General features: G+C 38.1%; 1 protein-coding gene across 10 annotated transcripts in view; it reads left to right on the forward strand.

Moving 5' to 3' along the window:
* MB21D2 (Mab-21 domain containing 2) overlaps positions 1 to 13,005 on the forward strand; it is a 97,082-nt gene that overhangs the window by 81,136 nt on the left and 2,941 nt on the right. The gene's annotated exons all lie outside the window — the stretch shown is intronic.

Below are 13,005 nucleotides of genomic sequence, written 5' to 3' on the forward strand. Positions count from 1 at the left end.
CAGGCCTGCCCCAGACCCACTGAATCAGAAACTCTGGGGACTGAGGACCAGCAATCTGTTTTATAATAATTTCACCAGATGATTCTGCATGCTAGTTAGAGAACCACTGTGGTAGCAAAACAATCTGTTCAGTATCCAGGATTTCACTACATTTTGCTCATATATCAAATTTGTGAGAGAATAGAAAAGATAATATTAAAAACTGACCATAAAAATCAGTACATCTGTCTTTTTCTCTTTTCCATCCTCTCCCTTTTCCCTTTTCCCTTCATTCGTTACTCCTACCGATCGGGTAGTTTGTAGTAACTTTTCACTAAAAGTGTTTTCTTACAAAGCTGGCAGAGTTGTCATGAACTTTAATTCATTCAACCCACATTACTTGACACTTACAAAGCATGAAGAAACTAAAATCAAAAGAAAAGGAAAACAGGGGAGGGAAGGAAATGGTTGAATAAACGAATACTGGAACATTTTTTAAAAAGTCACATGCCCAATTAACAAGATAAAAACCAGTGTTATTGATTGACCTAGAGAAGTGTGAGCAGAATGCTATTTTTAAAAGAAAATTGCATTTTCTCAACATCTGCAAAGTTTCAGACACTATGTTGGGAGCTTTATGTAATTGTTTCAGTCATGACTCATAATAGCCTTTTGAAAGAGGTGGTATCTTCATTTAAAAAAAAAATTAGGAAACTAAAGTTTCAAAAAATCAACTTATCCAAATGTCACATAGTTAATATTAATAAATCACGATGCTAGGGTTCACATTCAGGGTCTTCTGTATTCTAGATTTGTAATCTCTCCATCACATTATCTCTTCGGGCATCTTTCTTTTTCATATGCCCCTTTCATCCCACAGCTATGGAATTTTTATCAGTAAATGTATGACATCCCATCATTTCAATAGGATTCTGGAAACAGAACTTGGGCATTTGGGCTTTGCCAGTGAGAAACACTGTCTCTGAAATCCAAATCTATTTGTGACTCACTTTGAAAGCATATTGGGACGATTAGGTATGAAGTTAAAATACTTACACCCAACCATCAGGCCTTTTCCTTTCCTTGGTTGAAGTCTGCCCAACAACTGAAAAGAAAAATGAGGAAGGCACGACCTCTAGTGGAAATGCTGAGAACTTGGCTGTGGTTTTGTCGGAGGGTTTCTCCCCACACCTCTTCCTCCCCCTGTTTAAAATGGATTTATGGAACTTTTCATCAGAAAGCCGCTCTCGCGACCAGATGTGGGTCTGTGCACAGATGTCATTTTGGTCACTACCATAAAAATAGGAATTTCTGGGTCTCAAATTCACTCCACGCTTGTGTTTGAGTCCTTTAATGACTTTTCTTGAGCCAGCACCATCTTATAAAAGAATGCTTGTCCTTTAGCCTTTTTCCCACTTAACTATAAAACCTAACCTGAGTGGATTTTTGGAAGGGACACTGTATGAATACGGGTGTCTGTATTTAATCCATCGTATATGAGTTCACTTCCAGGACAGTTGATAGCCTTGGAAATTGTACACTTCTATCAAACTGTGTGATCTTTGGTTTCAGGGACTGAGCTGTAATTGTGCCCATCACCACAGGTTTATTGCTTGACTGCCAAGTCAGCTTCACAGCTGATACTCACTGACCTACATATGTGCTCCCAAGTGAGGGGCGGTGTGGGTGCCAAGAACCCTTAAGGATTCTAGGTTGATTACACAATTGCTTTGCACAAGCTTAAGATTGAATGGAGGACAAAAATCAGCCACTATCTTCTGGGTGGAGGGAGATAGAAGGTATGAAAAAGTATCTACAGCAAAAAAAAAAAAAATCTTTTTCACCCAAAGCAATATGAATAACTGAGAGGCTGGACATAGTAATGTATCCACCAGTTGTGAGGCATGAGAGATGTCTTGTCTTTTCTGAATCTCATTTTACTGTCGTGTTTCCAAAGTTCCACCGAAGTTGTCTTTCCTGGTAATCTTGGCTCTTCAAGATTTTAGAGATTTACTGAGAGAGCAAACCCCTTCCTTTAACTTGACAGCTTTGCCTTTCTCGAGTCCACGTAATTAAACTTTCTGCTTTGAAACCGAGGGAGGGAGCAGACAATCTCAAGTTTTAAAAACATTTCACATTGCTGGTTTAAAACACACATCTCCTTGAAGATGATGCGTTGGTCCTTCTGGAGTGGGGATGTGGTGACTCCTATTTTCCCCAGACTCCTTGTTTAGAGACTCTTGGTTATAGGCAAGTGGAATGGAAAGAACCCTTGGTTGAGGATCAAGATGTTGGATTCTATTCCCAGCATCTTTGCCTTTTGGGCTTAATCAATCTGCTCTGGGCCCTGTCAGGTGGAGTATAAGACCTTGAAAATCAGTTCTGGCTCCAGCAGTCTATGATTCATTCATTTTTGTGTGGGGTACACACATACAACTTAAACTTCATCCCCTGGAGTCCAAGAGTTACAGAATGGCAACTGATTTGGACAACATCCTTCAACGCTATAAAGTTAAAAGAAAACAACCCTCCTATACCTTCCTTAATAGCCACCATTTTAGCTCACAGTTTCTGGCTAGAATATTGAATTCCCCTTTTCATCCCCACACACATGTTCCTTGCTTTTTGACTTTTCTTCTGTATCGGGCAGGCATGGATCTAAAACACTGCGACAATTTGCCCCACTTTCAAATGATCTACTTGTAATTTTAAACTGCAAATTCCAACTTCCCCACAGGGCTTTGATAGTTGTTTTTTCAAGTCTGACTTCTTTTGATGTGAACATTTGTAAGCCCAAACAGTAAAGTATGTTTTCACCCAGAGACTGAAGGAGTTATCAGGTAGACAGCTGTGGTTCAGAAGTAGATTCTGCTCTTTATTTGTCTGTCAGACTATTAGTACTTTTTTTCCATGTCTGTTTTTCCCCAGAAGCACTTATTTGATCCCTTAGTCCTTCCTTAAATTAGAGGTAGAAGTTTAGTTGTACTAATCTGAAATTTTGTATGGAACGTTCCACCTTTATACAATGGAAAACTTTCATGACTTGTTCACTGAGCTGTTTTTTGAAAAAGCAGAATTTTAAGATGTTACTACTTTGTTGTTCGGAAACTTGATTGAGAATATTAGATTTTGAAATAACATTTATTTTTTTGGATGAAGATAGAGACAATATAAGCTCTCATTATTGATATATTAGGTATTACAACACTGAGCTATATGGAAGATTGATTAATAACTATTGTCTTGACACTTAAAGACAAGTTATTGTCTAGAAATGATATGTGTTTATTTTGCTGGTATAGATAAGGAACGAAGCTTATCAAATATCCCTTTAGTCTAGTTGTAACTGAGACCCAGAGGTTGACCATCTGTAGATTGCCGCTGGCAGAGCCCACTGCATTTAGAGCCCTTTCTTGCCCTTTTTTGCCCATCCTGCAAGAAACAAATAACCTGATGAAGAATCCAAGCGACACACGTTTCCTTCAAAATAATTGTGTGTGATCAGACTACTTTTTAATCTAGTTTAAGCCAAAGAACTATGTGGCTATTTCGTGCACTTATTTGGCCTAGTCAGCCATCAAGAGCCTCGGTTTCCACATCTGTGCAATGAGAACTACAATGACCTTCACTGAATTATTGCTGGGAACAAATGAGAAAATGACCATTCTCTGGGAACTGCAAAGCATCATACAGTATAAAGCAATGTTTGTTTTGAGTTTATTGATTGAAGTCAGATAAAAAAAATCAATTTCCTTTTTATTAATCGTCTTGGCTTTTAAAATCTTTTAATGTATTTATTTGTAGTCAGAATTAAACAGTTTTGCAGAAAGAGTAGTGCCTTAACCTCATAACTTCAAGGACTATTTCCTCTGCCTTTTGTCTTCCTTATTCTTGATACCTGAGGCTTTGTTCGTGATTTTTTTTTCATCTCAGCTGCAGCAAATGAGAGCTGAAACTCTGTCCTGCAACAAGCTCTTCAATATACTTTGAGACTCATTTGTCAGCCATGTTACCTTCTCAGGCAAAGCATTTCTTAGTCTTGGTTCAACTTAGTTCTGAAGCCTGTCAGCCTCTGAATTACTAGATTTTCTCTGGGAGACCAAAAGGCAAAGTCTTAGTCACAGAGTGGTTGTACCTGGGGGCAAATAGGCCCTGGGGTGATGCTTTTAGTATCCTCTTACGGAGTCTTATCTCTTTGCTTAAGCCTCTATTTCCCCAGAGCTTTCATTCTAGGATTTCATGACTTTGGAGCCCTGCTAGAATCTTAGTAAATGAATGGAGTGAGAGTGCCATCTCCTGGCAGTTGTTGGAAATTGCTTAGTAAGGTGGCATCTATAAGCTCTGTTTTGGAGCATCAAATTAAAAATGCACCTTCATAATCTTTTTAAAAAAATATCAGGTATTAGACTTTCATCCTAGATCACATTATAATTATATAGTAGTTTTTCTCCTAATCTCTAGTTATGATTGTTGGCTGAAAATTAGTGCTTTGAGGAATGTACTAGAGTTAAATTATTCTCAAAGAACAAGAGGAATGCCTTTGTATAGTTACCATATAGTTTATAGTCAGCTCATTAGCAGGTTCTTAGCTTCTCCTTTTCATATGTTCTGAGGATGTAATATGATTTCCTTGCTTGCAGGTATAGTGGCTCTGGAGTCTTTCATCATGTCTGGAAATGACAGTGTCAGATTGACACCTAAGTATATCACCCTGACATTTTCCATCCTGGAAGATTCCCTGTCTTAGGCTATAACCATCTACTCATTTATTCAACTGACTTCTGATATGGTTAGGACATAGTCCACAGGTCATCAGACAGAGAGACACCAACAGATCAACAAATAATTGATAATTGGTCTAAGCACTACACTAAAGAAAGTATGGATAAAGGTCATTGAATGGAGAGATTAAATATATTTGGACTTTTTTCCCTCATACGATTTAGAGAAACAGAGGCAGAATAATCCCAAACAGAGGCTAAATGAGAAATGGCATTTTGGTCTTTGAAATTTGCTTGAGACATTTACATCCGAATGAGGAGGGTCTATTTGAACAACCTGTCACTCTGAAGCTTGGTTCCTGCAGTAAACCCGGAAGCCAGGCTCATCTATGTTTTCACTTTTTCTCCTCAAACTTTGTTCCCATTGTTTTCTTTGTAATTGGGGGAAGAAATGCCTATCTTTAAGTAATGTATGGATTTTTATGTCTCTAGAGTTCTCCAGAATTTAGTGAAGATTTAGGATGTCTTTTGGGAAATGAGGAGAATTGGGATATTAACAAAACAATAAATAGGCAAAGTGCTAACTGTAAATGCCCTGGAAAACATGTGTGTTGATTGGAGAAAGCCGATGAACTCTTTTTTGAGAACAGTGCTTACATCTAGTTTTATAAGTTGCGTATACCAGATCAATGACTCCATGTGGGAAAGAGCAAGTCATTCAGTATCATTGGCTTATACTTCTGTTTTCATGGCTAATTACATGTGTGAGATGTTTGGATTCTATCCAGAATTTAGTAGAGACGAGCCTGTCTAGCACTACTACTACTACTACTACTACTACTACTACTACTACTACCACCACCACTACTACCACTACTACCACTACACACACACACAGAGTCTGAGAAACAAGAACCACCTTGGTGTGCTAGTTCATTTGAGAAGTGATACTAATAAGCACAAGAGGGAGTAAGGCAATTGGAACAGAGAAGAAATAAAGGGTCAATAAAGGGTCTGTTATGAGCAAATGAGTACATTAATCTTGTGGGAACCCCTGGGAAGTTGTGTTGAACCCACCTTGGAATTGTTCCACCAGAGTCTGGAGAGTCTGGGGCATTTTTCCACTGACTCCTGCCCTCTACCCTTGGAGGGTTGTCCCCAGCGATGTCAGTTCTGCATTAACTCCCCTGAACCTCCTGGTAGTTCCTGGAACAGAGACAGCCCTCAGGCAAAGGAGCAGAATCCCTGGCCTTGAGGAGGGAGGCTGGCAGCTTGCAGGAAACTGCCTACCATAGCTTCAAGTGAAGTCAAAGTCAGGCCTGGGACGCAGAGTAGGGCATCAACAGTGTTTCCTCCACACACACCTGAAACATTTTCATGTATTTACATATATTAGGAAGAGGTAAAGTCAAGTGAAATTTATAATAATAAGGAATTATTATTAACTTTGTTTAGATATGAGAATGGTACATATACATCACCAAATGAGAAAGGAATGTAAACCGCACTCAGCTGTCACCGACAGAGGTGATTGGTATATAGTTGACTTAATTCTGAACATCTCCATCGCAAATTTCTTGCTTTTGAAGATCAGGAGACGTAATCTGGTCATCACTGATACATTTCTGTATCCTGATGTAGCCACTTGATACCATATTGACATTACTCTTGCTTTTCACTTTGTTGTTTTTATCTTTCAAGAATGAGCCTTCTAACGTGAACTCTCCTCCTGTAAATTGAAAATGTAGCTTTTGTGTCATTAGGGCTGGGGGAAATTGCCAAGTGGGGCTAATTACAGTTCCTTTGAGTCTTGACAGTAAGTTCTGATTGGCAGAAACCATATCCTAAGAACTAAAAAGAAAGGAAAGGGCTAGACTTAGTAGGTGGGAAAATGTATTGATAATGTGTGTGCATGCACGTGTCCAGAACCCATGTCCGTTTATTGACACCAAGTAAGCAAGCACTAGACCGCACGCTAAGTAACTTGGTGTGCATTTTCTTGTTTCGTTCCTGTGGCCACCCAACCAACTTTTTAGTTGTTATCCTCCAACTTCATTTAAGGAAACTGAAGCCCAGAGTCATTAATTATGTTGCTCATGAATGAATTAGACTTGAATCCAGGACTAACCCATGTTCATTCTGTTCAAAATACCTTAGTAAATTTTGACGAAGCCTGCCAAGTTTTAGAACTTTAGTTTTAATTTTTAAGAAAGAAGGTCACAAATAAATTAGAGGCTTTTTTTGTTCTCAGTCTGACTTTTGGATTATTAGTAAATGATTTTATGGACATATGCAGACAGTATTTCATATTATGCCATGTAGCAAATTCCATAATCCCTGGGTTACAGTTAATAAGGTATTCAGGTTGGTTAAAACAAATGATACACTCAAAAGCAGTTGCCTTCTAACCCCAAGGTCTGTATTAGCCACTGCAGTAATAAAATAGGCTATTGACCATGATAATATGTTTCATTTGCTGAGCCTCTTTGCCAGTAACTGTGCCAAATGCTTTATATTGTTATCTCCTGTAGGAGTGAAAATAAGCCATGAATACAGCCCCCTGCAAAAATAGGTATGGAGAGTGCTGATGTAAGAATTCAGATCAGGACCCTTCACATAGGTGTGCAAGTGGTTCATTGCATGGGACACTTGTTCTGAGGGAACAAGAAAGGGCTGGAATCCAGCCGAGCCTCTTGCTGAGCTGTGCGCCATGCTACATGATGACGACATCCACCAGAGCCGCCATCCCTGGGCTAGCAGCAGTCTGGGTATGGCGAGGGAGAGAACGTTCCATTCATTTCCCTTCATCTAACGTGTTTTGTATGGCTTACATGTGCTAGAAGATTTAGATAGATTATCTTGTTCAGTTAAATCTTCAAAACAGCTCTGGGGAATATGTGTTGTTTGGCTAATCCAGTTTTATAGGTGTTGGAGAAAGGGAAGAACGTATGGGGAAAATGAACAAAATATCTACTATGTGCTTAGATATTTCATATCAACTCTATAAAAGCAATTTTATAGTTTTTTTGTTTTGTTTTGTTTTAAATAGATGAGGGATTGGAAGCTCACAGAGGTTAAATAATGTGACAGTCTTACTTAAGTAGGAAAGGACAAACCCAGGATTTAAACCCAAAGCTGTCTTATTCTGACTCCAATGCTTTTGTATGTATATTAGTGTCAAAATGGGAAAAGAGCAAGGAAGACATCTTTGAGGAGGCATCTTTGAATCAGTTCTATCTCTACATATATTTGGCCAGTAGATTGTTACAATACACGAATTAATCAGTTTTCTAAAAGATTTAAATACAATTACATGCAGTTATCTCAGAAATTATGCCAAATAAAACAGACTCTTTGATTTATAAAACATATTACTATAATTGTTAATGATCACTCAGCAGATTATTGAAAAGCTGGGATGTTCTCTTGGTATCTTAATTCTGTGTTTCCCGTATATAGTAGTATATTTATTTGGGAATATAGTACTAATAGCTTCTTGCAAGTCAGATCATGTCCATTCTTTCTTGTGATAAATGTGGATGGCAGATATGTCCTGCTGCTTTTCCAAGGTCACACTAAAGCTGTGATGAACGAAAGCACAAAGCTGGCACTGTGCCTTGAGACTTCTGCTACTTCCTTGCTAAGCCATTCTACATTCATGGCAAGTTGGGTCATTGTGTCATAGGGAGAACGGTATGTATGTGCCATTCTGACCTTTGCTGCAAATGTGGGAATAGGACAGTGTTGTTAATCTGTCACTAGGGCTGTGTGACCTTGAATGAGTTATTTCTCCTTTTCGAACCTCAGCTTTTTTCACTTATAAAATGAGAGACTTCATATATATGATTTCTGGCCACGAATGCGGGAAATGTTAAAATCTTCCGCAAACTGGGGTCATTAAAAATCCCATGGACTGGTGACTTTGTTAGAAGATAGCCATGTGTACTTGTTGGAATGTTTCTCAGACTGTCAGGTAAGCTTTGCAAAAACATTCACTCCCTTGAAGCATAAATCATAATACTTTATAAGAAGGTTTTATGTCCTTTATTAACAACCAAGGAGACTGCCTCCCTAGGGGATGGATCAGAATCACAGAAGGATATTGTCAACGTTGTCCTTTCTGTGTCCTTTGTACTGTTAAGAATCATTGGCATAATGAGGCACGGTTATTGGTGCGTCACATAAGTTGGGACAAAAGAGATAATACTTTTTTATGAAACAACAAATATTGTTGAGATATTCAGGTCTTTTTTTAAATCTACATAGGAATCTTTTATATACATAAAGACACACATATAGAGAATTTATCTAGTTCTGTAGCTTTAATTATAAAAGTTTTACTCTTTGATAGATAGATCTTTCTCCCATCAACATAGATGAAAATTTTTTTGTCTTGATTTGTTTTAAGGAATCTGTACAAGTACTAATTTCACTTATCTACTTAGTATTTATTAAACCACCTGCCTGAGTTCAAGTGATACCTAGTTCTTGTGCACTGTTGTTAGTAATCGCATTCTGTGTTTGAGAGATGGAGGTTAGTAATTTGAAATCAGTGGAATGTGATAAAGTTTTATTCACTAGAATATAATGGAGTCAGGGACAGTTGCATTTTGCACTAGATATTCTAAAGAGAATCAGCAAAGAACTAAGTGGGTGACATCGAACTCATTCCTTCAACTGAAGGCTCCAGTAATATTAGGGTCTTCTTAAGCAGGAACTATGAAATAAACTGAAATCAAAGAATCAATTACAGGAATTGAGGCAGTTTTACTCTGTGTTTTAAGAACAGGTATATGCCAATGCTTCCAAGAAAAGGAGAGACCCACTTGAGCAATAAACTCTTTCTCCATTCCTCCTTTTCTTTGCTGCTGACAAGCTCAGTGGTAAATGTGCATCATCCTTTCATTTCCACTCATGACTTCGGATAATTTCCTAATAGCTAAACAGCCAGAGTCACTGTATCTTACCCTCTTGCAATTACACAAAAATCCTTGGGTCAATTTAGAGTTGGCGTTTACTGGAACTGATGCCTACAGTTAAAGTATACAATTGAATTTTCTTTCTCCTCCTTTTCCCTCCCAGCCCCTGGCTGTGTTTTAGTTGCATGGCAACCCATCTGCTGTGATAGCTGATGTCAGCTTATTTTCACTTCGACTTAGCCCAGAAAAGTTTTCAAGAAGGGCATTTGAGTTTGTGTAATGCTGGGGAAGGCTCCAATTTGTGTTACCAAATCATTTGTAAAACTGCAGACTAACAGGTTCTGGCAGGCTAAATGTAAATGTGGATATCACAAGGGATTAGGTTCCCTGACAGTGTGGCTTTAGGGACTTGGTTTCTAACTTCTAGGAGCTCGGCAAATGAACCTCCGCCATCTTCTCTTTGCTGCAGAAGTTCTCTCTGCACTTTAAAAGAATGGGAAGTGTTCAAATTACTCTTATTCCTAAATATTAGCATTTAGCCAACATTTTAACCCAGTGTCTAAGCAGCATTTGGGAGGAAAGGAATAGTCTAGTGTGTAGTATAGCAACAAGTGAAAATATAACTTCTTTAATCAATCCAGCAGAGGGCAGAAGGCAGTTTTAGCTTTTCTTATCTATGACTATCCAAAGAAAATTGTGACAACCCAAGGCAAAATTTAGAGGCATGTTTATAAACAAATTATTTCCAGCCTGTTAATGCACAGGTTATTCTGATCGTATAGACAGGTTCTAGCTAGTGTGCTCAGAGCCAGTTCAATCCTATCTATGCAAAAAGATGTGTAGATTATTGAGTTATTTATGCCAAGAGGGGACAGCAGTGTTGTACTCAAATGACTATACTGCTTCTAATCAGTTCAGATCTTATTTACTAACCATTTATGTTTATGGTACTCCAAATGCTAGAATGAAAGAATATTTGAAATAACGATGAGTAAATAATTTCATTATCAAATGTTTCTCTTTTAAAGTAATTATACCTACGTATAAGTCTATAAAATAGTGAAAACAATTTTCACAACCCACTCTGGCTTCTGAGAAGTCAGTCTTATCTTTCTATAGTGAAGCTGCAACTTGGGGTGGTAGTATTTACAACATTGCAAAGATGAGGTTAATACTGAAACAGAATGACAATTGCGAAACGAATCTTTGTCTTGGTGTTTATATAATTTGCTAAGCCTGGCTTCTAAAAAACACTTTTAACAGGAAAATGAATTTTCCATGCTGATTTGTAGTGAAGGTTGTTTTTGCTTGAGTAGTATGTTAGTGTCTTACATAGGGTTCCTCTGGAAGCAGTTCCTGATATTTATTAAGGAGCACCCTTGAGATCAACACTAGTGGAAAGGAGGAGATGGAAGCAGAATCGGGCAGAGGGAGAAGCTGGGTTTCCCTGTAGATCCAGTTCAGTCTTAGCTGACCCCTCTGGGAACTCTGGATTCAAATGACTCTTCAGAATATATATCCTAAACTGGGGCACTCCCACGTTGATCAGTTATCGGATGTGTACCCTCCATCCCTACCCCAACCACAGGACATGACCTTGGTTGAGGTGGCTCTTTGTAGCTGAGACAATCCTTAAAGGATTGCGCTGACAGCACTCCTAGCAGCTGAGACAAGAAGTCCCTTATTGAAGAGGGATCTGGGTGGCACAGCACAACACAGTTTGTGTGAGAAACAGCCCAAAAAATCAGATTCACTGGATTTTCTTTTTGATGAATTGTTGACTCTGTAATGGTAGACAATTCATTGGTTGCTTTAAAAAGAAAGTGATAGCTTGTTGTATTCCAATCTGTATGGAAAGAAATGGTTAACGTGGTTTGAAAAATAGCATTTTAAAGAATGGAAAAGAGGATATTTTTATAAATGAGTGTTAAATTCTGAGATATAGTGGTAGCATAAACACATAAACATGGTTTATTTATTTGCATTGAGATTGTCCTATGAATAACAAACTATGTCGATTAAAGGTAATTACAGTGAATAATGGAATTGTGGTTTGTGGTAGTTCTTTGCTATCTTTGGGGAAAAGTTTAAGTTACAGAAAGTGATGCTGGTAGATTGTCAGATAATGAAGCACAAGTAAATGTATAATAAAAAAAAGGAGGCGGGGGCTGTAAATGTATGTTGTTCGTAGAACAGTCATTTATGTCTAGCTTTCATTTAAGCACTTCATGTTTAAACCTTATTAATTCCACCTATTCCTTTGTCATTCAATCATAGCTTCAGTTGTATGCCTCCTGGGTGCAGACCCTTATGCCTGCTTAATCCGTATTTGAGACCTGATTCTGATTCTCATTCTCAAAGAGCTCACAATGTCATCAAAAAAATCACATTTGTTACATTAACACCAATGTCATCAGAAAAGTATGTGATTTGGGAAAGGCGTTAAGTTCATGGTGCAGGAGATGAGTTTTCTCAAATTTAATTTGTTCTCGAAAGCTCCAATTTTTACATTGACAATAGGTATTTCATTTGTTTTCATGAAAACAAGCTCATTGTGGTCACTTTTTACGGCAAATATCTATCAAGTACCCAGGTCTGAATACCCATATTATATCAATTGTTCTTTAAAGTAAAAATGTTCCATGAACAAAGCAGCTAATTTAATCCACAACTCAGTCACATGAGTGCTTTTTTTAAAGACATCTTTTGTATTTAAATATGAAGAGGAAGTGCTTTATGGTTACTTCTCATTACTTCACACAGAATATAAGAAAGTGGCTCAAGAGTTGTGATTTAATAAAATGAATCCTTTTTTTCATTAAGGATTTTCTTAAGTGACACTGTATTTTTATCAATGCTAGTGTGTGTCAGCAGTAAAGAATGCAATGACTGCCCGTGCAGTTTCATGCCTCTGTCTTGATTTAATTAAGGCATCAGCAAGTTTGTCCTCCATTGCTTTTGTACCATCAGTTCAAGTGTCAACACAGTGGAAAAAGCAAACGATGCAATAGTATTATTATGAAAAGAATTATGACCTCACTGCCCCCTGAAAGTGTCCCACTTTCAACGTCCACAGCCCACATTGAGAATGGCTCTTAGAGAGAATGGTTTTAAGCAAGGAGTGCCTGGGGGAGGGAGACTGATTTGGCAAGAGATGAACAAGCCTGGCTTTATATAATGGCAACAGAGATAGACAACAGGGAAAAAAAGAGCTGAAGCTTACTGAGGTTTTCAGCCTGGTTGACTGAGTGGATGGCAGTACCGTTAACCAAGGTGATGACTGGGGCAAGAGGAGCCCTAGTTTATGATTGAAAAAGATTCTGTTTTCACTGTGAGAGAAAAATCTATCATAATTCTCCCACTTGGAAAAGGATGGATTCTAGCAC

This window comes from Pteropus alecto, unplaced genomic scaffold, assembly GCF_000325575.1.
Source record: "Pteropus alecto unplaced genomic scaffold, ASM32557v1 scaffold311, whole genome shotgun sequence".
Lineage (NCBI taxonomy): Eukaryota > Metazoa > Chordata > Mammalia > Chiroptera > Pteropodidae > Pteropus > Pteropus alecto.